This window comes from Pimephales promelas, chromosome 15 (assembly GCF_988280905.1).
Source record: "Pimephales promelas chromosome 15, fPimPro1.hap1.1, whole genome shotgun sequence".
In the NCBI taxonomy this organism is placed as follows: Eukaryota; Metazoa; Chordata; class Actinopteri; order Cypriniformes; family Leuciscidae; genus Pimephales; species Pimephales promelas.
Genome location: NC_142783.1, coordinates 4,997,350 through 5,022,924, shown reverse-complemented (window position 1 = coordinate 5,022,924; position 25,575 = coordinate 4,997,350). Strand labels below are relative to the sequence as shown.

General features: G+C 40.7%; 1 long non-coding RNA gene across 4 annotated transcripts; it reads left to right on the top strand.

Annotated features, from left to right (window-relative positions):
* The first annotated feature begins 1,411 nt into the window (after positions 1-1,411).
* LOC120481026 (uncharacterized) lies at positions 1,412-23,652 on the top strand. Of its 4 annotated transcripts, XR_016146627.1 has the most exons (8): positions 1,413-1,799; positions 15,744-15,950; positions 18,825-18,849; positions 18,938-19,001; positions 19,863-22,793; positions 22,874-23,003; positions 23,280-23,333; positions 23,380-23,651. It is a non-coding gene; the product is annotated as an uncharacterized LOC120481026 (long non-coding RNA). The 4 variants fall into 4 exon arrangements; XR_016146626.1 differs by having other exon boundaries at positions 1,412-1,799; positions 22,874-23,333; positions 23,380-23,652; XR_016146625.1 differs by having other exon boundaries at positions 1,414-1,799; positions 23,280-23,651.
* The last annotated feature ends 1,923 nt before the right edge of the window (positions 23,653-25,575 follow it).

Sequence of the window (25,575 nt, the reverse complement as noted above, 5' to 3'; positions counted from 1 at the left end):
CTTTTTTTTATTTTTATTTTTTTTATTTCCAAAATTATATATTAATACATTAGAAACAACAATTCACATATATTTTCCAAATTATTCCTACGCATCATGCAATATGAAACATTGAAGTTAACATTCTTATCAATGAAATTAAAGAACATTAGGATTAGGCTACATATAAAAAATAAAAAAAGAAACATAACATAACATAAAGGAGGTAGGTATACACAGTATACATATATAGTTACATTAAATAAGAGGAGTTCAATTCTTTGAAGATGTCCATCGTTCTGGTTGCTTTGCGATTTGAGAGACCTTTCAGTGTTTCAAAGTAAATTTTCAAGTCAGCTTTAAAGTGGTAAATGTTAGGTGTCCTTCCAGACCATTTATGTATGTAAAATTTGCCAAGAAATAAGATCAAATTTAACATAAAAATGAGACTCTTGTTTATATCTTTTTTACCATAATAAAAAAAAAAAAACATCTCTTTCTTCATGGGGGACTCATCTCTTTACCACCGGCTCCCTGCACGAGATATATCCAGCTGCAGACCCGCAGCACCACCAGTTTCAGAACCCCAGCGCCAGAACCGGAAGTGAAGGAGGGGCGGAATTATTATTATTGCATTATAATTATTTTAGCAAGCATGTAAGGACAAACTGGGCCTTGAGTTCCTCATTTGATACATTGTAAGTTAAATTTAAACAAAATTGTTGTGATAAAACAGGCTTGGGTTGAATTGGTCCTTTTGTATAGATTTTTAACAAAATAATGCCGAATTTTCTCTTTTTTTTAGATTTTGTCATTATTTTACACGAAAAATGCATGCTGCACATGTTCTTGTGAAATAAAGTATATTTTATAAAAAAAAAATACCCATGCTTTTTTTATTTTTTTTTTATTAAACAATCAAAATCATCTTACAAATACATCTTCAATATCAAAACAATTTAAGATTTTTGTAAACACAATAAATAAATAAATAAATAAATAAATAAATAGAACATAAAATATCACAGAGGTCTAATGAGTTATCAGATTGTGTATAATTTTGAAAACCTCCAATGATTGTCTTGTTTTATATCTTTCAAAGCTTTATTATACAAAGTTAACTCCTTCATAAAAACCAAAAAACAAAGGTCTTATCTTCCTAAATCTACACGTATGTAAACTGCTTAGCTAAAATGATTAAACTGTTATACATTAAAATAGAGTCTGGTTGAACCAGGCTACATTAAAATGCCCATAAGTTTCAAGTAGGCTATTATTTTTTTCACCATCATGATCAGGAAGTAACTCGTAATACAATGAAACGAATAACTGAAACTGTATACAATTATTTTACACAAAATCAATGTTTTAAAATGCTTATTGTACAGTAATGTATAGCATCATAACGTAGAGAGTAGGACGTTTCTTGTTCAATAAAAGCTGTTTCATGTGTAAAATACCCTCCAAATTATGTTAGGTGGCGTTATTAGGTTTCAAATCTAAGCTCCGCCCCTCAATCACGTTCCTGGCGCTGGTGTTGGTTAGAATCTAACGCCGCCCCTCACTTCCGGTTCTGGCGCTGGGGTTCTGAACTGGGGTTCTGAAACTGGCAAGTGGTGAAACTGGTGGTGCTGCGGGTCTGCAGCTGGATACTATAGCCCTGCACCGGCGTAAAGCGAAACCGGAAGTGTCCGACCGCACACTCACGGTCACGGATCAGAAATCCAAAATGGCGGCCACGTGCAACTAGCATAGAGGCAACCAGCAGAGATGCTCCACTGATGATTGACTGTGTTGCTACTGTTATATCTTTTTTGCAGGTAAGATTACTTGTGTCTATTATAAGTCAAAGGGGTCCACGAACAGTTATGTTTAGTATTTGAGTATTTAGGATTTATGTTAAGTAACGTAAGTTTTGAGCACGAAATTGTTATCACCCGTGGATAGAGCGTGATCAGAAACAACGCGGCAATGAAACTTCGTATGTGAAACGATATTTGGTATTATGCAATGGAGATGGAAAGACAGTATGCACAGTAACGTTACTGTTATTTAGAGGTTGTGTGATATTGATGGGTAAAATAATAGTTTAAGTGACGCGAGTTCAGTAACACACGTGGAGTTCGTGGGTGTCCGCCATTTTGCGCAAGTTGCATGCAGCGTGGACATTAGAGTTAAAGGGCAACTCCTAGGGCTGTAACGATACACCAAACCCACGATTCGGTTCGTATCATTATTTTTGACCCACGATTCGATTCTAGGGCTGCACGTTTTCAAGTTTTTCATTAACCTTTAACCGAGGCCCTTATCGGTTAATACTCGGTTAACCATGTGCGCACCGCAACCTCGAGATACAAAGTTAATTTTTAACACCTTTAATAACTGGTTGGACCCCCCATTTGAAACGAAATTAATTTATAGAAATAAAACGCAGTGGTAAGTTCAGAGCAGTTAAAGTAGGCGCGTTTCCATCACCCTTCAAACTGAAATTGCATATTGAAAATACGCACATTGGCAACACGTCCATTTCCCAAAAACTCCGTGTCCGCAAATAATAATAATAATCATCATTATTGTCACATTTTATTAGGCTGCATATGTAGAAGACGCTTTTATCCAAAAAAGGAACAAAGCACAAATAAACACAATATTTTGACGCATATCCAGTGTGTGTGCTTAATGTGGAGGATGCGAGACGCCCATGTGAACACTTGCAGTTTCATTGCAGTTCTTTCAGTGGAAACAACTTAAAATACTCTTTCATTTCTGGTCATACAGAAAATAATAATACATTATTCGCAAATACATTTATTTGCGTAAACTCACAATAACAAGAAAACGTTGTGCTTAACAAACAGGCGCGCTTCATGATTTCCGTAAACTGATGCGCGAGAACTGAAACAGCCACCACATTCGAATTTGTTTGTTTTAAATTGGACATTTAAAGCTTTAGGCTTTAAATGTCCAATTTAAAACGAACAATTTCGAATCAAAAGCCAATATCTCCTGACTATGTAATTATGTATCTTAGCTAATTATGTATTTCACTCTAAAGGTGCATCCAGGGATGGAGATTTGTTTTTAGCAGAAACTGATTTAGAAAACAATAATTTATTAATAAACAATTAATGCCTCGTTATTTTACATTATTTTATTATCAGACACATTTATTATATCTTATATATCATCTATAAATCCCCTTTCTGTAGGCTGTGGTTACAGCTCTTCTCATTCAGCACTGCGGGGAAAATCATTTCCAGGTTCTAATTTGGCCTCAGAAAACCAATATTTTCCATTTTCATTTGTCAAATATTTTAAATGTTTAAAGGAGCAAAAAAATCAAACAAATATCTGAAAATTCGTCGATAGGGCTATATATAGCCTGTATATTTTTGCGCAGCATTTGACGTAGTCCTACAGTTCAAATGAACATTTTGGTGTTCAACTTTGCTATTTACAAAATACAACAACCGCTCATTTTTCGTTTTGCAATTAGGCCTACGGATTAAATAAGGGGAAACAAATGAACACAAAAGTACACTGACCGGACATATACGAGGCAGAGTTCTTTTTTAAAATTCATAAAAGATACAAGGAATAGCCTACTAGACAAAACCTCAAAGAAATGCCACAATCAAGACCGCGGAGCAGAAATGAGGGAGAAACACACAGAAACTCTGACTTTCCCTGCCATTAATGCTTGGATGACACACCACGTCTCCTTCCATAAATAATAATAATGTCTAGTGCGGTGGCTGTGATATACCAACGTCCATTGCCATTATTTTTGGAATGGCTTATCGCGAAGGGGAAAAAAAACGTTTTAGTCGCATAACACCGTTAATAGAAACGCTGTCATTTCACAATATTTTTTTATCGACAATCAGAAAAAAAAACGCAAAAGTTTTGTGCAAATATGTATTGACGCCACTTAACCGAGCAAAAACGTTTCACTCAGTTATGCAATTTTAAACGGTTAATCGGTTAACCATGGACACCCCTATTCGATTCGTATCGCAATTCTATCATGGCGGCGGGGCTTGGGGTGAAAAATAGATTTTGAGAGAAAAAAATATACAGGTATTTTTATTAAATAACATTTGGAAAAACGTATAGAATCTGAACACCAAAAAACAATAATAACTATGCAAATTATTAAACTAAACTAGGCAGTGTAGGCTGCTGCTTTTGGGTTGTTTTCTGTGCTCTAACTATATATTTTTTATAAGGCTATACCCTTCTTGTTTTGAACTTCATGCATGTGTATTGCATGTTAAACAAGTATATAATGTAATGATAACAAGACTGTTTTATTTTGGTGATGATGTGTAGCCAGATATATCAGCAGAGCGCGTGCGATTACCTGCGTCTGTCTTTGAAGTCGTGAAAAGGTTCCCAGATTGCACAAGGCTGTTTGATCTCCTATTTACATCTGGAAGACGTATTTTAAAGAGTGTTTGCTCATCTGCAAGACGTCTATAGGATGTTTCCTGCAGATGTCAAATAGACGTTTAGAAGATGTCTCTAAGATGTAATGATTTAGAATGCACGTTAAACTGACATCTTATAAACGTCTATTTGACATCTGACAGGAAACGTCCTATAGACGTCTTGCAGATGAGCAAACACTGTTAAAAATACATCTTCCAGATGTAAACAGGACATCAGAATCAGATACCCTTGTGCTATCTGGGTTGCCGTGTACCATAATTTTAACGTTCACGTCACAGGTATTTCCCATAAATGTGCGTCAGCAGCAGCGCTGGTCAGCATCCCACAGCACGCGGAGGCCGCGGTGAAATAAAATCACCGAGTCACGCATTGAATCAATGCCATATTGGTCTCTAAGTGAAGCATCAGCTTCAGCGCCATGTGATGCATTGCTGCTCAGCTGAGCCTTGAAAAGTGGAACTCAAAGTTAAAAATAATTAACACCTTCATTACATCTCTTTTTATGAATCTGCTTCTTTGAACGTGTTCGTTGAATGAACGGTTTAATGACTCGCTCAAACGCCGTTGTCATAACAATGTGCACGCTAAGTGAAAGCCTTTCAATGTGCATAGATGCTGTTTAGTTTCGGTTACAGTGGTTACTGAAAATGTCCTCGTTTTTGTCCACATCGTAAACATATTTACATAGCAACAGATACATATAAATAAATGGCGGTAATAGGGCATATCGCGCTATTGAGCCACTCAACATTACCGCAAGGGAAATTCCATAACCGCGACAGCCTTCACAGAAGAACGCGCCAAAGAGAAATGTACTGTTCATACGGATTACATAAGCAGAGAGCGGTCTGTTTTCTTTCTTTTTGAATTGTTCTTTTTAAAAGTAGACATTTCAATGTAAATTTATTATTTCTCAGGTCTATAAGCTTATAGGGTTAAGATTCATGAGACGAGCTCCGGCAGCTCAATGTCGTGATTATCTCTAGGCTAGCTATATTTTCTTCTTATTTATTAAATCCAGGAAATTGGTTGATGAAACATTTATTAAAATTGAGATACAATCAGTGTTGTTTTTGGCAGCCCTTTTAGTTTTAGTGTTAGTCTTTTGGACGAAAATGCTTTTAAGTTTTAGCCTCTTTTTTTTATTCACTTATAAACTTAATAGTGCAAAAAAAAAGTATAACATGATAACTCTTTAACATTTTAGTTTAACAATAAGTAATAACTTAACAATATTAACAATAACTTCAGAAGCCTGCACAATATTGTCACCTAATAAAATTTACCTAAACTTTTAAGTACAAAAAATTTAAACAAACAGCGGCAATCCAAACAAACCTTGAAAATGTAAAATACTTACTGCTTATATTATATATTAAAAAATGATCAAAACTTAAAAGTTGCCTTGCATCTTTTTTGGATTAGCGTCACATGAGGTATAAAATACCTAATTTATACAATAATTGTATAAAATCTGAACATTTAGGGAAAAAAACATTAAGTGGGGAATAAATAAGAGACAATTGTAACACTAAATCTGGTAAAACTTTACACATTGCTCTTTGTATTGTACAATGAAAAAACAAGATAACAAAAATCAAAAGGATTAATTATTATATAGTCTACTATAAAATTGAAACATGTTTAAAATGTATAGCACAGCTGTTTAATGAGGCAGCAACATATAATCGATAGGACAGAACAAAGGCTATTAATAATCTTTCATTGCGCAAAAGTATTATGATATGAAAGGCTCCAATACATCGCACAGCGCTGAAAGTTTACTGAAAGTTTAAGTGCCGCTTCCAGAGAACAGTCACGACATTGTTTTTTTTTTCCTCAAACACGAAAAATAAAACAAAATAAATATTTTATGTTCTGGGGAGAGCTAACCCTTCATCCGGTGGGCAGCCTAGTATTTCTTTTGGTTTGTACAGTGTAATTTACAGAATTATAAAAAATATAGGCTATATTTTTGCTACCTAAATATTAAAGATGTTTTGTGTTAAAGATGTTTTGTGTCGCGCCCGTGTACGCGTGTGTTTCATTCATACATAAAATGCAAGTGTAGACTTATATTTTTCTAATGTGTGGACGTACTGGATTTTATCAAGGGAGTAGGCTATGGATATATAAACAGAAGTGTCAGTATATTGGTATTAAATGCATTTTCTGAGAATGTATTATTTTGACGGATTTCAGTTTTGGCTAATTTAACCTCAACTAGTTTTGTGGTGTAGGTCTACATATTTTATAATGTTAACTTCAAATAATATAAATAGTAATTTAAAGATAGCATTGGATCTGGACTGGAAAGATAACTGGGAGGTGGAAGGGGTGTATCGCAATTCTGCCTTCTCACATCGCGATACAGTATCGTGGACCTGAGTGAGTATCGCGATTTCAATTTTATATCGTATATCGTTACAGCCCTAGCAACTCCACCCATTTGCATTAATCTTTCCATTGTTAGAAACCCAGTTATACTATTGAATGGTCGTGCAACACTTTCTCATTTTCCCCTGAGACGAGAGAAATCTGCTATTGACCTTTTTCACTTCCTCCTACAAAGACGCAAAATTCGTCATTTTATGTCATAGTAGGAGGAAGTATAAGAGAGGGGGATTTCTGGAAAAACTACAAACACAAGATCTCACCCTTTCAAACCCACCCATAGGGGGTTGGACCTAATGTGCTAACAGACCAATCACAGATCAGTGCCAGTGCGTCTGATTTCACCGCAGAAATGTTTTGAAAATATGGACGAAGGTACTGAATACGCAGACGGATGCATTATGTAGGATTGGCATTACACATCTTTTTTGGAAGCTAAGCTAGCAGGCTGTTGTCCTGTGGAGAAAGCTGAGTTATAGCTTTAGGTGTTACCATCCTCTTTTTCCCAGATATGGCCGGCCATTGATGTCTGGGATTCAGCTTTTGCTTTCTGCAGTTACAGCTTTTGTTTTAATCTAACTGAATTCATTCTGATTGCTGAATATGAATGTACTGTTTACATGAACGCTAAACAAGTGATCGGTTGATGTGGGTTTTAACATTGCTAAGAAAATTCCCGCTCCTCCGTGACCAGTAACTTGCGTCTCAGGTGCCGCTCATCGGTAATCACGCCACCGGCCTCGTGTCGTTCTCCACACAGCTCTCACTCGTCCCGCTCGCCACAGTAAACACGACTCGCGTCGTTCTCCACACAGCTCTCACTCGTCCCGCTCGCCACAGTAAACACGACTCGCGTTGTTCTCCACACAGCTCTCACTCGTCCCCGCTCGCCACGGTAAACACGACTCGCGTCGTTCTCCACACAGCTCTCACTCGTCCCGCTCGCCACAGTAAACACGACTCGCGTTGTTCTCCACACAGCTCTCACTCGTCCCCGCTCGCCACGGTAAACACGACTCGCGTCGTTCTCCACACAGCTCTCACTCGTCTCCGCTCGCCACGGTAAACACGACTCGCGTCGTTCTCCACACAGCTCTCACTCGTCCCGCTCGCCACAGTAAACACGACTCGCGTCGTTCTCCACACAGCTCTCACTCGTCCCGCTCGCCACAGTAAACACGACTCGCGTCGTTCTCCACACAGCTCTCACTCGTCCCGCTCGCCACAATAAACACGACTCGCGTCGTTCTCCACACAGCTCTCACTCGTCCCGCTCGCCACAGTAAACACGACTCGCGTCGTTCTCCACACAGCTCTCACTCGTCCCGCTCGCCACAGTAAACACGACTCGCGTTGTTCTCCACACAGCTCTCACTCGTCCCCGCTCGCCACGGTAAACACGACTCGCGTCGTTCTCCACACAGCTCTCACTCGTCTCCGCTCGCCACGGTAAACACGACTCGCGTCGTTCTCCACACAGCTCTCACTCGTCCCGCTCGCCACAGTAAACACGACTCGCGTCGTTCTCCACACAGCTCTCACTCGTCCCGCTCGCCACAATAAACACGACTCGCGTCGTTCTCCACACAGCTCTCACTCGTCTCCGCTCGCCACAGTAAACACGACTCGCGTTGTTCTCCACACAGCTCTCACTCGTCCCCGCTCGCCACAGTAAACACGACTCGCGTCGTTCTCCACACAGCTCTCACTCGTCCCCGCTCGCCACAGTAAACACGACTCGCGTCGTTCTCCACACAGCTCTCACTCGTCCCCGCTCGCCACGGTAAACACGACTCGCGTCGTTCTCCACACAGCTCTCACTCGTCCCCGCTCGCCACGGTAAACACGACTCGCGTCGTTCTCCACACAGCTCTCACTCGTCCCGCTCGCCACAGTAAACACGACTCGTGTCGTTCTCCACACAGCTCTCACTCGTCCCGCTCGCCACAGTAAACACGACTCGCGTCGTTCTCCACACAGCTCTCACTCGTCCCGCTCGCCACAGTAAACACGACTCGTGTCGTTCTCCACACAGCTCTCACTCGTCCCGCTCGCCACAGTAAACACGACTCGTGTCGTTCTCCACACAGCTCTCACTCGTCCCGCTCGCCACAGTAAACACGACTCGTGTCGTTCTCCACACAGCTCTCACTCGTCCCCGCTCGCCACGGTAAACACGACTCGCGTCGTTCTCCACACAGCTCTCACTCGTCTCCGCTCGCCACGGTAAACACGACTCGCGTCGTTCTCCACACAGCTCTCACTCGTCCCGCTCGCCACAGTAAACACGACTCGCGTCGTTCTCCACACAGCTCTCACTCGTCCCGCTCGCCACAATAAACACGACTCGCGTCGTTCTCCACACAGCTCTCACTCGTCTCCGCTCGCCACAGTAAACACGACTCGCGTTGTTCTCCACACAGCTCTCACTCGTCCCCGCTCGCCACAGTAAACACGACTCGCGTCGTTCTCCACACAGCTCTCACTCGTCCCCGCTCGCCACGGTAAACACGACTCGCGTCGTTCTCCACACAGCTCTCACTCGTCCCCGCTCGCCACGGTAAACACGACTCGCGTCGTTCTCCACACAGCTCTCACTCGTCCCGCTCGCCACAGTAAACACGACTCGTGTCGTTCTCCACACAGCTCTCACTCGTCCCGCTCGCCACAGTAAACACGACTCGCGTCGTTCTCCACACAGCTCTCACTCGTCCCGCTCGCCACAGTAAACACGACTCGTGTCGTTCTCCACACAGCTCTCACTCGTCCCGCTCGCCACAGTAAACACGACTCGTGTCGTTCTCCACACAGCTCTCACTCGTCCCGCTCGCCACAGTAAACACGACTCGCGTCGTTCTCCACACAGCTCTCACTCGTCTCCGCTCGCCACAGTAAACACGACTCGCGTTGTTCTCCACACAGCTCTCACTCGTCTCCGCCCGCCACAGTAAACACGACTCGCGTCGTTCTCCACACAGCTCTCACTCGTCCCGCTCGCCACAGTAAACACGACTCGTGTCGTTCTCCACACAGCTCTCACTCGTCCCGCTCGCCACAGTAAACACGACTCGCGTCGTTCTCCACACAGCTCTCACTCGTCCCACTCGCCACAGTAAACACGACTCGCGTCGTTCTCCACACAGCTCTCACTCGTCCCGCTCGCCACAGTAAACACGACTCGCGTCGTTCTCCACACAGCTCTCACTCGTCCCGCTCGCCACAGTAAACACGACTCGTGTCGTTCTCCACACAGCTCTCACTCGTCCCGCTCGCCACAGTAAACACGACTCGCGTCGTTCTCCACACAGCTCTCACTCGTCCCGCTCGCCACAATAAACACGACTCGCGTCGTTCTCCACACAGCTCTCACTCGTCCCGCTCGCCACAGTAAACACGACTCGCGTCGTTCTCCACACAGCTCTCACTCGTCCCGCTCGCCACAGTAAACACGACTCGCGTCGTTCTCCACACAGCTCTCACTCGTCCCGCTCGCCACAGTAAACACGACTCGTGTCGTTCTCCACACAGCTCTCACTCGTCCCGCTCGCCACAGTAAACACGACTCGCGTCGTTCTCCACACAGCTCTCACTCGTCCCGCTCGCCACAGTAAACACGACTCGCGTCGTTCTCCACACAGCTCTCACTCGTCCCGCTCGCCACAGTAAACACGACTCGTGTCGTTCTCCACACAGCTCTCACTCGTCCCGCTCGCCACAGTAAACACGACTCGCGTCGTTCTCCACACAGCTCTCACTCGTCCCACTCGCCACAGTAAACACGACTCGCGTCGTTCTCCACACAGCTCTCACTCGTCTCCGCTCGCCACAGTAAACACGACTCGCGTCGTTCTCCACACAGCTCTCACTCGTCCCGCTCGCCACAGTAAACACGACTCGCGTCGTTCTCCACACAGCTCTCACTCGTCCCGCTCGCCACAGTAAACACGACTCGCGTCGTTCTCCACACAGCTCTCACTCGTCCCGCTCGCCACAGTAAACACGACTCGTGTCGTTCTCCACACAGCTCTCACTCGTCCCGCTCGCCACAGTAAACACGACTCGTGTCGTTCTCCACACAGCTCTCACTCGTCTCCGCTCGCCACAGTAAACACGACTCGCGTCGTTCTCCACACAGCTCTCACTCGTCCCGCTCGCCACAGTAAACACGACTCGTGTCGTTCTCCACACAGCTCTCACTCGTCCCGCTCGCCACAGTAAACACGACTCGCGTCGTTCTCCACACAGCTCTCACTCGTCCCGCTCGCCACAGTAAACACGACTCGTGTCGTTCTCCACACAGCTCTCACTCGTCTCCGCTCGCCACAGTAAACACGACTCGCGTCGTTCTCCACACAGCTCTCACTCGTCCCGCTCGCCACAGTAAACACGACTCGTGTCGTTCTCCACACAGCTCTCACTCGTCCCGCTCGCCACAGTAAACACGACTCGTGTCGTTCTCCACACAGCTCTCACTCGTCCCGCTCGCCACAGTAAACACGACTCGTGTCGTTCTCCACACAGCTCTCACTCGTCCCGCTCGCCACAGTAAACATGACTCGCGTCGTTCTCCACACAGCTCTCACTCGTCCCGCTCGCCACAGTAAACACGACTCGCGTCGTTCTCCACACAGCTCTCACTCGTCTCCGCTCGCCACAGTAAACACGACTCGCGTCGTTCTCCACACAGCTCTCACTCGTCTCCGCTCGCCACAGTAAACACGACTCGCGTCGTTCTCCACACAGCTCTCACTCGTCTCCGCTCGCCACAGTAAACACGACTCGCGTCGTTCTCCACACAGCTCTCACTCGTCTCCGCTCGCCACAGTAAACACGACTCGCGTCGTTCTCCACACAGCTCTCACTCGTCCCGCTCGCCACAGTAAACACGACTCGTGTCGTTCTCCACACAGCTCTCACTCGTCCCGCTCGCCACAGTAAACACGACTCGCGTCGTTCTCCACACAGCTCTCACTCGTCCCGCTCGCCACAGTAAACACGACTCGTGTCGTTCTCCACACAGCTCTCACTCGTCCCGCTCGCCACAGTAAACACGACTCGTGTCGTTCTCCACACAGCTCTCACTCGTCCCGCTCGCCACAGTAAACATGACTCGCGTCGTTCTCCACACAGCTCTCACTCGTCCCGCTCGCCACAGTAAACACGACTCGCGTCATTCTCCACACAGCTCTCACTCGTCTCCGCTCGCCACAGTAAACGACTGTACAACGCAAAAGCCGAATCCCGGACATATTGGGCAATCTCGAAACGCATTTTCAGTTCAGTTTCAGTTCGCATCACGGAGACTCACTAGCCTAGACTTGTTGTTTACCTACTGTGCGTTTACCGATAGGCGTGGCCTCCTAGGGCAGCAAAGCAAGTGCATTCTGGGAGTTGTTGTTTTTCATCCACATAAGCCAAAAATACATTTTCTGTCTTTTCTCAGTCTAGAAAGCTCAAAATTCAAAAATAATTTCACATTTCTTCTACATAAATTACCCATTTTAAATACACATTCATCTTTCCAGAGGTGGAATGACCCTTTAAGGGAAACTAAAACGAAGTGATTTGCTCGATAATGGTATAAAAGAGTCGTGAAATGTGACATAAGAGAACATTAAAGTGTAATGTGTTATTTAGAGTAAACAAGTCATGCTGAGAAAGAGAATGTATGTACTTTGGAAAGTGTTTAACAGAGAAAGGGAAATGTATAGGTTCAAATTAAGTTTAACAAGGGTTATTTGTTATTTTTGATATGGGGCGAGATATACTGTATGTTCACATGTTTGATTTGTAAGCCGCTCTCTGGATAGTAATGAATAATAATGAAACTGCATTAGGGGTGGAATGGTACAGAAGTCACGGTTGGGTTCATACCTTGGTTCAGACATTCAGACGCTTTGGTACGATTTCGGTACAATGGAGTTTTCAAACAAAAATGCAGATGGCATTTTTATTAATCTCTTTAGCCTCGTATTTTTCAAGTTGTTTAAGTTTTATTAATAAAGGCATAAAACCAGTTTATTTTTAGTGCACTGATTAGTTTATTAATTAAATTAATAAAAAGACAAAATGACCTTGATCTATGTTTGGTAATTGTACTTGAATTAATGTAAAATTAATTTGCAAACTGTATGTTCAAGTGAATGTTAATTTAGGTTAGTAAGCAACAGGGAATGTTATAATGAGCAATTATTAAATGTCATACTGAATGTGAGAATGCGCACAATATAGCAGTTAATGCAGAGACGAGCAGATAACACACCGAATTGAGATGCTCCACTGATGATTGACTGTGTACTGTTAAATCTGTCTTGCAGGATTGCATGCAAAGCCCCAATATAACATGTGTTGCACCAGAAACGACGTCTGCTCCTTTCTAGATGTGTAACATAGTTGTAGAAAATTAACTATTCATATCAGCGAATTACAATGTTTGATAAAGATGGGTTTCATTAGTCTTTATGTTCCTGCAATTTTACTCTTATCATTTGAGAAATAATATTTTAACATTAGACCACTTTTATTCTTTCAGTATACAGTCTGTAACAATCTGTTTCTAGCAGCAAAATGTCAGTGCATTTTAAAATGTCAGTGCCATTGTTTTGTCTCAAGATGCACATTAGTAATGTTTTTTTTTTGTTGAAAGGACCACACTTGCGGTCTTTGCACTTGTGTACTTGCACGATGTAGGTATTTCCTGCGTTTAGCCCAAGTGTTCAAGTAGGTGTGATGACTAGAACTTTTGATTACCCAATGGGACACACTTATAGTGACACAAAAATGCAAGTGTTTACAGAGCTTTATTTAAATTTTCAATTCTTTGCATTTTAAAATCAACAATGTCTGGTTAGTAGGGCTGTGAATCTTTGGGTAGACAGCGAATCGATTCGATTCATAGGTTTTCGATTCATGAACGATTTGTGCAAATTCAGAACGATTCGATTCGATGCGATTCACATCCAAATTCGATGCGATTCGATTAATTCGATTCGATTCTTAATTTTTTTATATGCATTATAGTATTATTTCAATGCTTCACCCATCTTTGTCTGGGTTTGAATTAGCCTACAGCGGCCTTCGGGGATCAGATAGTGGGGATTTTGTCCATTGATAATGTTAGTTCATGTTTGTTTTTAATTTTAATGAATATATTATTATTAAAAAAAATTCAATGGCCTACAAATTAGCATTTGCAAGTAGCAAATATTTTGAAAAAGGCTTTTAAAGTATTGCATTAAATGACTACATGCACAAATTAATGGAGACGTTTTCATTAGTTTCATTTTCATCTTTTCACTGGATTTTGCTCGCGCTCGGTCCCATCTCTCATGCTTTCATAACGTTAACTACAGATTTTTGAGCAGTCCATGTTTGCCATGCCATTGCCATGCCATTGTGTGGGCACTAGGAAATAAAACGCTTTCATTCATTTATTACATGGACTCTCCGTACACGCAAGGTGGTCTCTCGCTCGCTTTCCCTCTCTGCCGAGTGCGTGCAGCCGTGTGTGAACGCGCGATACGCGGTTTGGAGCACAACCTCTGTCTCGTATGCACGCTCGCTCTAGATTCCGGGAGATTTTAACTAATTTGCGGTAATACAAGCTGATCACGACATGAGTAGCTCAACAGGTAGAAAGATAAACTCATCTTTCAGGCATTAGACCGACCGGGCTTCAGCGTGAGAAATCAGGGGTGTGTGAGCGCCTGAAACCAATCAAATGCGGATGTCGTGAGGCAGCTTGTACCAGGAACACTTTAAGGTTGTGTTTATATATTTTAAACCACTGAATCGCTATAAAATCGTGATTAATTCGATTCTTAGCCTTTTAAATCGATTATTCACGTAAATAAACGAGTCACGATTCAAAATACATGTTTCAGGATCGATGCATATGCATCGCCAGGATTTATAATCGATGCATCGAGAAAACGAGTGAATCGTTACACCCCTACTGGTTAGTAGTCCCAATGTAACAAAAAGCATAATTTAAAAAATGGTGCTTTTAATTAAGTGATTTAAAAAGCAGCTGCAAATGTACAAAATACACATACCATACTCATCTTTGCAACATTATAATGACACTTTAACAATGTGTTTTTCTACCAAATTACATGTAAAATGTAGTTCATTTAACTTACAGTGGAATGTTTTCCTCATCATCTTGTGATTTCAGTGCATGTGAGTTCCCGCACCTAATGCATGATGGGATACGCTCCAATGCGGTATTCAAGATCATGTACATTTAGTGTGTGTTCAGGGCATTGCGCCGATAGTAACAATCGGTTTTGAGTGTTGTTCACCCAAAATGAAAAATTCAAGTTTATAGAGTTTTGGTGTCGGTGGTACTACATTAAACTACTGTATTATGTTGAGTATAATAAAGCAATGAGGGGATATTTGTCAGTCCTGATAATGCCAAATGTCCTATGTTACCAATAAAATTGCAAGCATATTCATCTAAATATAATTCTGTATTATTTTCAGCTTCAGAATCATGAATTCTTTTTATTCCGGTGTCTGTGGTCCTGTGCATTGGTTTCCCAGCACCAAGTCCAAACCTTTTCATTTCCACTCCCAATGTAATACCAAATTTAGCATTTTAGTCAACAGTAATTTCTTTGTTTACCTTTTACCATATGTCTTGCAGTATCGCAATATCATTCGATATTCGGAGTTTACTATTATGATATATATCGAATCCTAACATGAGGGTATCGTTACACCCCTAGCCCAAAAGCTACTTAAATGCCCTAATTGAACAAAGGCCTATTCCTGGCTTAATCCAAGCCCTGTCTGTGAAATCAGACCTTTGAGATTAATTAACTTAAAAGTTACTTAGGTGGGCATAAACATTTAAAATGTGTTAATTAGTATAAAAACAAACTCAGTATGTGTTTTCTTATTGATTTTGTCAGATCTCCTCCTTCAGTGATGCTCCTCCTCCTCCAGTGAAACTCCTCCCACTGCAGTTCACCAATAAACGCTGGAATATTCCCCTCAGCTACAAGTGAAGAGGAGCATCAAACCATCTGGAAGAGCTGACACAAACAGAGTTTATTGAAGGACAGTGAGAACATGAGATCCAGAACACTGCAGAATGAAACATACTGAAGAACAAAGAGGTTGGTGTTCATTCTTGATTCTTTATTAAAGGCACAGTATGTAAGTTTCGCCACTAGAAGTCGCTTATTCTAAACAAAGGCATAGCTTGATGATGCCGTGAATGAGCGTGGAATGGAGGTCTCCAACCGACCACCGCTTCGTCAGGGCGACCGGCCCCCCACCCACTGACTGGTCCCCGGACACGGCCCCGTCCCACAAACCCACTATTTGTCCAATAACCCACTATATTTACCAAACGTCCCTTTACCACTCCGGGGCCTTGCCCCCGTCCCACAAACCCACTATTTGTCCAATAACCCACTATATTTTTTAAAGTTTTTCCGCAGTTCATGCAATAAGCTGCAATTGGACGCGATCCTACCGGCAATCTATTGAATGGGGATTTGGGGGAGTATTTTTGATAGACATTTTAATTAAAGTTTCTGTCGTGATAAAAACTATTTTCCCTCACTCAGGAGACCCCCCGGGGTCCGTAGCACCAAGCGCCGTCCCAGAATCCACTGTCCGCGAACACACTATTTGTCCAATAACCCACTTAAATGTACTAACCCCGGCCTTCATGCAATAAGCTGCAATTGGACAGAATCCCGCCTGCAATCTATTGAATGGGGATTTGGGTAGTGTTTTTTTATTGGACATTTTAATTAAAGTTCCTGTCATTATAAAAACTATTTTACTGCACTCAGCTACGGCCCCTGAGTCCGTAGCACCAAGCGCCGTCCCATAATTCCACCGACCACGAACCCAATGGCATAAATGCTACGTGGGATCTCAAAATCTCAGCTCTGGAAGGGTCTAGAGCCTCCATTTTTGCACTCAGGTCTAAGTCTCATGGCCCTCTATCAGAATCCAGAGTTTCAAGAAGATTGGAGAAACTTATTTTTTGCACCAAAAAAAAAAAAAAAACGACTGGGGTACCACTGTCGTTTTTTTTTTTTTTTCGGGTGGAAATTTTGAGTTTCTCTGATCTTCTTGAAACTCTGGATTCTGATAGAGGGCCATGAGACTTAGACATGAGTACAAAAATGGAGGCTCTAGCCCCTTCCAGAGGTGAGATATTGAGATCTCACGTAGCATTTATGCCATTATAAATATCTCAATATCTCAGCTCTGGAAGGGTCTAGAGACTCCATTTTTGTACTCATGTCTAAGTCTCATGGCCCTCTATCAGAATCCAGAGTTTCAAGAAGATCAGAGAAACTCAAAATTTCGACCCGAAAAAAAAAAAAAAACGACAGTGGTACCCCTGTTGTTTTTTTTTTTCGGGTCGAAATTTTGAGTTTCGATATCTCAGCTCTGGACGGGTCTAGATCCTCCATTTTTGCACTCAGGTCTAAGTCCCATGGCCCTCTATCGGAATCCTGAGTTTCAAGAAGATTGGAGAAACTTATTTTTTGCACCCAAAAAAACAAAAATTTTGAAAAATTTTGAGTTGCTCTGATATAGGCAAGGTCTGCTCTCTCCCACGCACGTTTACCGCTTTACCGTTAACCGTTTTATACCTCGACGGTTTCTTTTCCAGGAGTTATTTTTCGGCTTAAGCAAAATGTGGGTTTCTATTATACTCCAGCGGCAAAGCACAGCTAAAGCCTTTAATATCCATTTATGAAGATATTCATTTCATATTCAGCGAAATTCATGAGGTAGAAAATGTTATTATAGAGCCCATGAAAGCCAAAATGAGCCAATTGAGAAAGAAAGTTTGCATGTGCCTTCTGTGAGCACCGTCTCTCCAACCAAATGCCGAAAGTATTTTTTTCCAAAAGGAAGTCTACTGTTTTCATGACCATTGTCTTTTCACACAAAATGACTTGATTATCAGAAAACCTGATTAGCAAAGCCCAACTCATGCCATAGGTTGCAGTGTAGGGCTGTATTTTCATACCTGTAGGTCATTTTCTTTGTTCTGTTACGGCAAAAATCCTTTCCAACATCATCACTGCGTAAGAGACACTCATAGTCAAATTAATGAAATAAAAGAAGTACTTTATTCTTGCAAGAAGGTTCAGTCTGACACAGAAGTAACGCTGTGGTGAGTGACACCCAGTCTGCCCCCTCCACACAGCTTTTATACTCAAACTCAAGGTTTCAAGTTGTACAAGTTAGCGCCTGATAAGGAAGTCTTACACTGCTGCAGAAAAGGTCAGCACTTGCTGACCGGCCTAGTCAGGATGACATCTGGGGTCAAAGGTCTTCTTTCCACCTGTTTCTATGTTTCCCCATGCATGTTCCTCACGTAGGACTCGTAAAAAGCACATGCTGTACTCATGCATTTTGCTCAACACAAATCTATTTCTATCAAATCATTCATTGATCAACTTCTAATAATTAACTCTTAATAATTACTATAGAATCAAGCTAACTTAAACATTTTTCCACAACAGTTCTGAAACACGGATTTAATTTTTTACTCGTTCGGTTTGCTTTCACAAGGCAACATTTCAAAGCAGCGTACCAAAATGTGTTTATGCAAGCCACGTGTATAAAACGATCGTCTTATTGGTCAGAGTTCAACCAAAGAGTATAGAAGAACAAGAAGCAAAACTCTGATGCTTTTTTGGTAAAAGCCACTAGGTGGCGCTTCAGGAGCGCGGCCGCCATTTTGGGGTGAAAATTCCAACTGGAGTTACTGGACAACAGCATAGATAACAGTTTTTTGAGGTAGTTTTTTCTTCTAATTTTTCCCAAGCGGCAAAATTCTAATCTGAAAAATGAAGCCTACCCGGAAGTGGGAAAAACTGCAATACATCGAAAATCCGCTAGAGGTCGGTCCCAAAAGGGGGTGAATATCCATAGACCTCACATTAAAATGTCCGTTTTCACAGCATCAATTCATATGTTTACAGTTTGACTTTTATTGTATTTTTCGATAGGTTCCGAGTGCCTGACAACTGTGAGGTGAGTGAATTTTTTCTAACTCGTTAGTTTAGATCGTATTTGGATGTAAAATGTATGAAAAATAAGGGCGGTTAACTTTGATTGACAGCTGATAACGGGCTGCGCCGAGTGGAATTGGACGTCTTGGCCATGATCTGACACGACGCATCTCTGTATCCTTTCTGAAACATTTGTATTTCTGAACATTTGTATTTTGTATTTCTCAAGATTTTCTAATATGGCGCCGCCCATACCCCCCATAAACAGCCTCAAACCTGTTCTTCAGAAAGTCTATGAGTGACGTCACAGACGCTTTGTCCATTTTTTTTTACAGTCTATGGTATTTCCATTGTATGCAACTTTACACATTTACTACTTATATTAGTTACCAACTCCATTAGGCCTGAAATATATTTTGTACGTTTTAATCCCCTGGATCATGCTACAAACATGATGATCATTGATGCGCTGTGTCCGTTATCCTATGACTTTAATTGCCACTTTGAACAGTGGCTGTGTTTTTTTTTGTTTACATAGTTTTGTTTTAACGGTCATTAATATAAGATAATACTGCAAAATACTTGTGTTGCAATGGAGCGTTCACTTCTTGTCAATATACGTTCTTTGGTTCAACCGTTTTCATTCCTCAAGATGGACAGAGATAATCGCTCCGCTGGCTTTGTTTACAACTGTCTGCTGAATGTAGCCTTGATTCCTGCTCTGACTGATAAATTAAATATTAAAAAAATATATTACATTTATGAAGCAAGTTAGGCTTCGTCAAGACCGCATTCTTGCAACACGGAATACTGCACACGTTTCTCTTATGAACTGTCTCAGAGTCATTCTTTGGTAACACGTTACTTGAAGGGGTATGCATAAGACTAACATGATGTATGTTATGAATATGAAGGAAGGTTTATGCATGTTTGTGACAACTGTCATTAAGTGTCTTTTGCTCAGTTATGAAAGTTTTAATGCAAATATGACATTGTTTGAGATGTCTTTGTTATGACACCTTGACATTTACCAAGCAGGGATGGAAATCAACTCTTTTGTCCACCGGCGGCCACTGTGGATTTCTAAATCGACCAGCCACTCGACGTTTTTACTAGCCACTTTCTTGTTTTTAACCGACAATGTGTAACTGGTAACATTTTACAATAAGGTTCATTAGTTAATGTATTTACTAACATGCACTAACCATGAGCAATACATTTGTTACTGCATTTGTTCATCTTTGTTAATGTTAGTTCATGAAAACACAGCTGTTCATTGTTTGTTCATGTTAGTTTACGGTGCATTAACTAATGTTAACAAGATTTTAATCAAGTATTAGTAAATGTTGAAAATAACATTAACAAAGATTAACAAATGCTGTATATGTGCTATTCATTATTAGTTCATATTAACTAATGTAGTTAACTAATGTTAACTAACGAACCTTATTGTAAAGTGTTACCGTGTAACTGCATGTGAAAGTTAATGTGTATCTACATGTGAGTTAATGTGTAACTGCATGTGAAAGTTAATGTGTATCTACATGTGAGTTAATGTGTAACTGCATGTGAGAGTTAATGTGTAACTGCATGTGAAAGTTAATGAGTAACTGCATGTGAAAGTTAATGTGTAACTGCATGTAAAAGTTATTTAGTAACTGCTGTGAAAGTCGATGTGTAACTGCAGTGAAAGTCTATGTGTAACTACAGGTGAAAGTCGATGAGTAAAGTGCATGTTACTGTTGATGAGTATCTGCAGATGAAGTTTATGAGTAGCTGCAAGTGGAAGTTAATGTGTAACTGCGGTGAAAGTTATTGAGTAAATGCTTGCGAAAGTCATATGTGTAACTGCGTGTGATAATTAATGTGTAACTGCATATGAAAGTACGAGTAACTTGAGGTTAAAGTATGAGTAACTTGCAAGCGAAGTTAACGTGTAACTGCAGTGAAATGGTGAGTAGCTGTACGTGAAGTTAATGAGTAACTTGCAAGCGAAGTTAATGAGTAGCTGCATGCGAAAGGCAACGAGTAACTGCAGTGAAAGTTAATGTGTAACTGCATGCGAAAGCTAATGTGTAACTGCAGTGAAAATCGATATGTAACTGCATCGGAAAATGTCCAGTAGCTGCATGCGAAAGGTAACGAGTAGCTGCATGTGAAAGATATGAGTACTTGCATGTGAAAGACGAGTAGCAAGCATGTGAAAGGTAATGAGTAACTGCAAGCGAAGTTAACCGGTAACTGCATGTGAAAGTCTATGTGTAACTGCAGAGAAAGTTGATGTGGAACTGCATCTGAAAGTTGATGAGTAATTTGTAAGCGAAGTTTATGAGTAGCTGCATGTGAAATGATAAGTAACTGCACTGAAGTTAATGAGTAACTTGCAAGCGAAGTTAATGAGTAACGGGCATGCGAAAGGCGACGAGTAACTGCTTGTGAAAGTTGATGTGTAACTGCATGTGAAAGCTAATGTGTAACTGCAGTGAAAATCGATAGGTAACTGCGTGAGAAAGTTGTTGAGTAATTGCAAGCGAAAGTTAATGAGTAGCTTCATGTGAAAGTTAACGAGTACCTGCCTGTGAAAAATGATGAGTACCTGCATGTGAAATGACAAGTAACAGCATGCGAACGATAATGAGTAACTGTATGTGAAAGTTAATGTGTAACTGCATGTGAAAGTTAATACTGGTAGGTTGGTTAATGTGCAACTGTATGTGAAAGTTAATACTGGTAGGTTGGTTAATGTGTAACTGTATGTGAAAGTTAATACTGATAGGTTGGTTAATGTGTAACTGCATGTGAAAGTTAATACTGGTAGGTTGGTTAATGTGTAACTGTATGTGAAAGTTAATACTGGTAGGTTGGTTAATGTGTAACTGTATGTGAAAGTTAATACTGATAGGTTGGTTTATGTGTAACTGCATGTGAAAGTTAATACTGGTAGGTTGGTTAATGTGTAACTGCATGTGAAAGTTAATACTGGTAGGTTGGTTAATGTGCAACTGTATGTGAAAGTTAATACTGGTAGGTTGGTTAATGTGTAACTGTATGTGAAAGTTAATACTGATAGGTTGGTTTATGTGTAACTGCATGTGAAAGTTAATACTGGTAGGTTGGTTAATGTGCAACTGTATGTGAAAGTTAATACTGATAGGTTGGTTTATGTGTAACTGCATGTGAAAGTTAATACTGGTAGGTAGGTTAATGTGTAACTGCATGTGAAAGTTAATACTGGTAGGTTGGTTTATGTGTAACTGCATGTGAAAGTTAATACTGGTAGGTAGGTTAATGTGTAACTGTATGTGAAAGTTAATACTTGTAGGTAGGTTAATGTGCAACTGTATGTGAAAGTTAATACTGATAGGTTGGTTTATGTGTAACTGCATGTGAAAGTTAATACTGGTAGGTTGGTTAATGTGTAACTATGTGAAAGTTAATACTGGTAGGTTGGTTTATGTGTAACTGCATGTGAAAGTTAATACTTGTAGGTAGGTTAATGTGTAACTGCATGTGAAAGTTAATACTGGTAGGTTGGTTAATGTGTAACTGTATGTGAAAGTTAATACTGATAGGTTGGTTTATGTGTAACTGCATGTGAAAGTTAATACTTGTAGGTAGGTTAATGTGTAACTGTATGTGAAAGTTAATACTGGTAGGTTGGTTTATGTGTAACTGCATGTGAAAGTTAATACTGGTAGGTTGGTTTATGTGTAACTGCATGTGAAAGTTAATACTTGTAGGTAGGTTAATGTGTAACTGTATGTGAAAGTTAATACTGGTAGGTTGGTTTATGTGTAACTGCATGTGAAAGTTAATACTGGTAGGTAGCTAGGTTAATGTGTAACTGCATGTGAAAGTTAATACTTGTAGGTAGGTAGGTTAATGTGTAACTGCATGTGGAAGTTAATACTGGTAGGTAGGTTAATGTGTAACTGCATGTGAAAGTTAATACTGGTAGGTAGGTAGGTTAATGTGTAACTGGATGTGAAAGTTAATACTGGTAGGTAGGTTAATGTGTAACTGTATGTGAAAGTTAATACTGGTAGGTAGGTTAATGTGTAACTGTATGTGAAAGTTAATACTGGTAGGTAGGTTAATGTGTAACTGCATGTGAAAGTTAATACTGGTAGGTAGGTTAATGTGTAACTGGATGTGAAAGTTAATACTTGTAGGTAGGTAGGTTAATGTGTAACTGGATGTGAAAGTTAATACTGGTAGGTAGGTAAATGTGTAACTTTATGTGAAAGTTAATACTGGTTGGTAGGTAGGTAGGTTAATGTGTAACTGTATGTGAAAGTTAATACTGGTAGGTAGGTTAATGTGTAACTGTATGTGAAAGTTAATACTGGTAGGTAGGTTAATGTGTAACTGCATGTGAAAGTTAATACTTGTAGGTAGGTAGGTTGGTTAATGTGTAACTGCATGTGAAAGTTAATACTGGTAGGTAGGTAGGTTGGTTAATGTGTAACTGTATGTGAAAGTTAATACTTGTAGGTAGGTAGGTAGGTTAATGTGTAACTGTATGTGAAAGTTAATACTGGTAGGTAGGTAGGTTAATGTGTAACTATGTGAAAGTTAATACTGGTAGGTAGGTTAATGTGTAACTGCATGTGAAAGTTAATACTGGTAGGTTGGTTAATGTGTAACTGTATGTGAAAGTTAATACTGGTAGGTTGGTTTATGTGTAACTATGTGAAAGTTAATACTGGTTGCTAGGTATGTTTGTTAATGTGTAATGTGGGATCACATTATAAAATAAATGTTTTTCTCCAAAACACGTTGGCCACAATTACTCATACCCTTTTATTAAATACCTTTTTGCAATCTCTTTTTGCCAAGATAACTGCTCTGAGTTTTCTGTTATAATGCCTGATGTGTTTGCACAACACCTGACCTGAGATCAGAGACCATTCCTCCATACAGACTCTCTAGATCCTTCAGATTCCCAGATCCATGTTTGTGCTTCTCTTCAGTTCGGACCACTCATTTTCTATAGGGTTCTGGGACGGTCATGGCAGAAGCTTCTTTTTGTGCTCCCTAACAAATTTTTGTGTTGATTTTGATGTTTGTCTTGGATCGTTGTCCGGATGGCAGATCCAACCATGGCCCATAATAAGATTTCTAGCAGAAGGTGTCAGGTTTTGATTTTTTATCTGTTGATGTTTAATAGAATCCACAATGCCATGTATCTGAATAAGAAGTCCAGGACCTCCTGCAGAAAAATAGGTCCCCAACATTAAAGATCCAATGTTTTATTAAATTGTACACATAGGGTACTTTTTATCCTCATGTCCACCAAACTATCTAGTGTGCTTACTGCCAAAAAGCTCTTTTTTTAGTCTCATCTGACCACAGAACCCTGTGCCGTTTGAAGATCCAGTCGTGTCTGACACCTGAATATGCTGGAGTTTGTTTTTGGAGGAGTGAGGAGGATCTTTCTTGAAACCCTCTCAAACAACATGTGGGGTTGTTTGATAATTTTTTTTATTTAATACTGGTAGGTAGGTAGGTAGGTTAATGTGTAACTGCATGTGAAAGTTAATACTGGTAGGTAGGTAAGGCAAGTTTATTTATATAGCATATTTCATACACAATGGCAATTCAAAGTGCTTTACATAGAAAAAATTAAATAATCAAAAGTAATCAGAATAATTAGAACAGTTTAGAATAAAACATGAAAAATAAAAATAATTATAAAAATAAAATACAGTAAATAATTAAAACAATTTAGAATCAAAAATAAAACGTAGTACGCAGTAACAGTCGGACGAACAGTGGCAAAATGCACAGCTAAACAGATGTGTTTTGAGCCTGGATTTAAATGTGACTACTGTAGGAGCTCACCTGATCTCTTCTGGAAGCTGGTTCCAGTGGCGGCTGTTGGCATAATAGCTAAAAGCAGACTCTCCATGCTTAGAGTGAACCCTTGGTGTTTCTAGAGTGATCTAGGTAGGTAGGTTTGAAAAAGCATCAAAAAATGATTTGTGCAATATCAACATTTCCATTAGTTTTTTAAAGTGCCTACTAGGCTGTTTTTATTTTGCAGCTCTCCTACAACAGGTTTACATTAACCCAATGTCAAAAGCACTATTTCACTCATGCTGCACATCACTTCATTTCTCAAAGCAGACTGAGCTCATGAAGTAGCGTGTGTATGACACGCCAATTCGTATTTCCATTTTTTGGCGTGCTATCAGTAAGGGTTAATGCCCGACGAGGTGTCCATTGTCAAGTTTTAATGGACGACGGCGAGGCGTGAACCGGCCGACGTGCAGCGGAGGACGAAGTCCATTAAAACCTAACAATGGACACCTCGGAGGGCATTAACCCGCTTATACCATGGTCACTTGCCAAATAAAACATTTTTAAAACATTAGATTATATTTTAATTAGGCTAAATCTAGTTTTTACAAATAATAACTTGCCTGACGGTTTATTCAGCAACCGGAGATATTTATAGTCCGCTCAGCTTGTAGAACCCTTCAGGTTCAAAAATGCATTTTTTTTTTTCATGAAACACAGGTAGGCATAGTTATTTTTTTATTACACATAAAACAATTAATCAAACAAAAATCAGAAAAACACACAAAAAAACAAACAAACAAACAATTAGTTCTGAGCACCAGCGATTTGCGCTTATATAGGGCAATAAATTAATCAGATCAAAGAGAGGGTCATTTGCCTATAGCTACATTCTAGCTTTTTTATTTACAATTAATTTCAACGTTTCCATTTATAGTGCAAATTG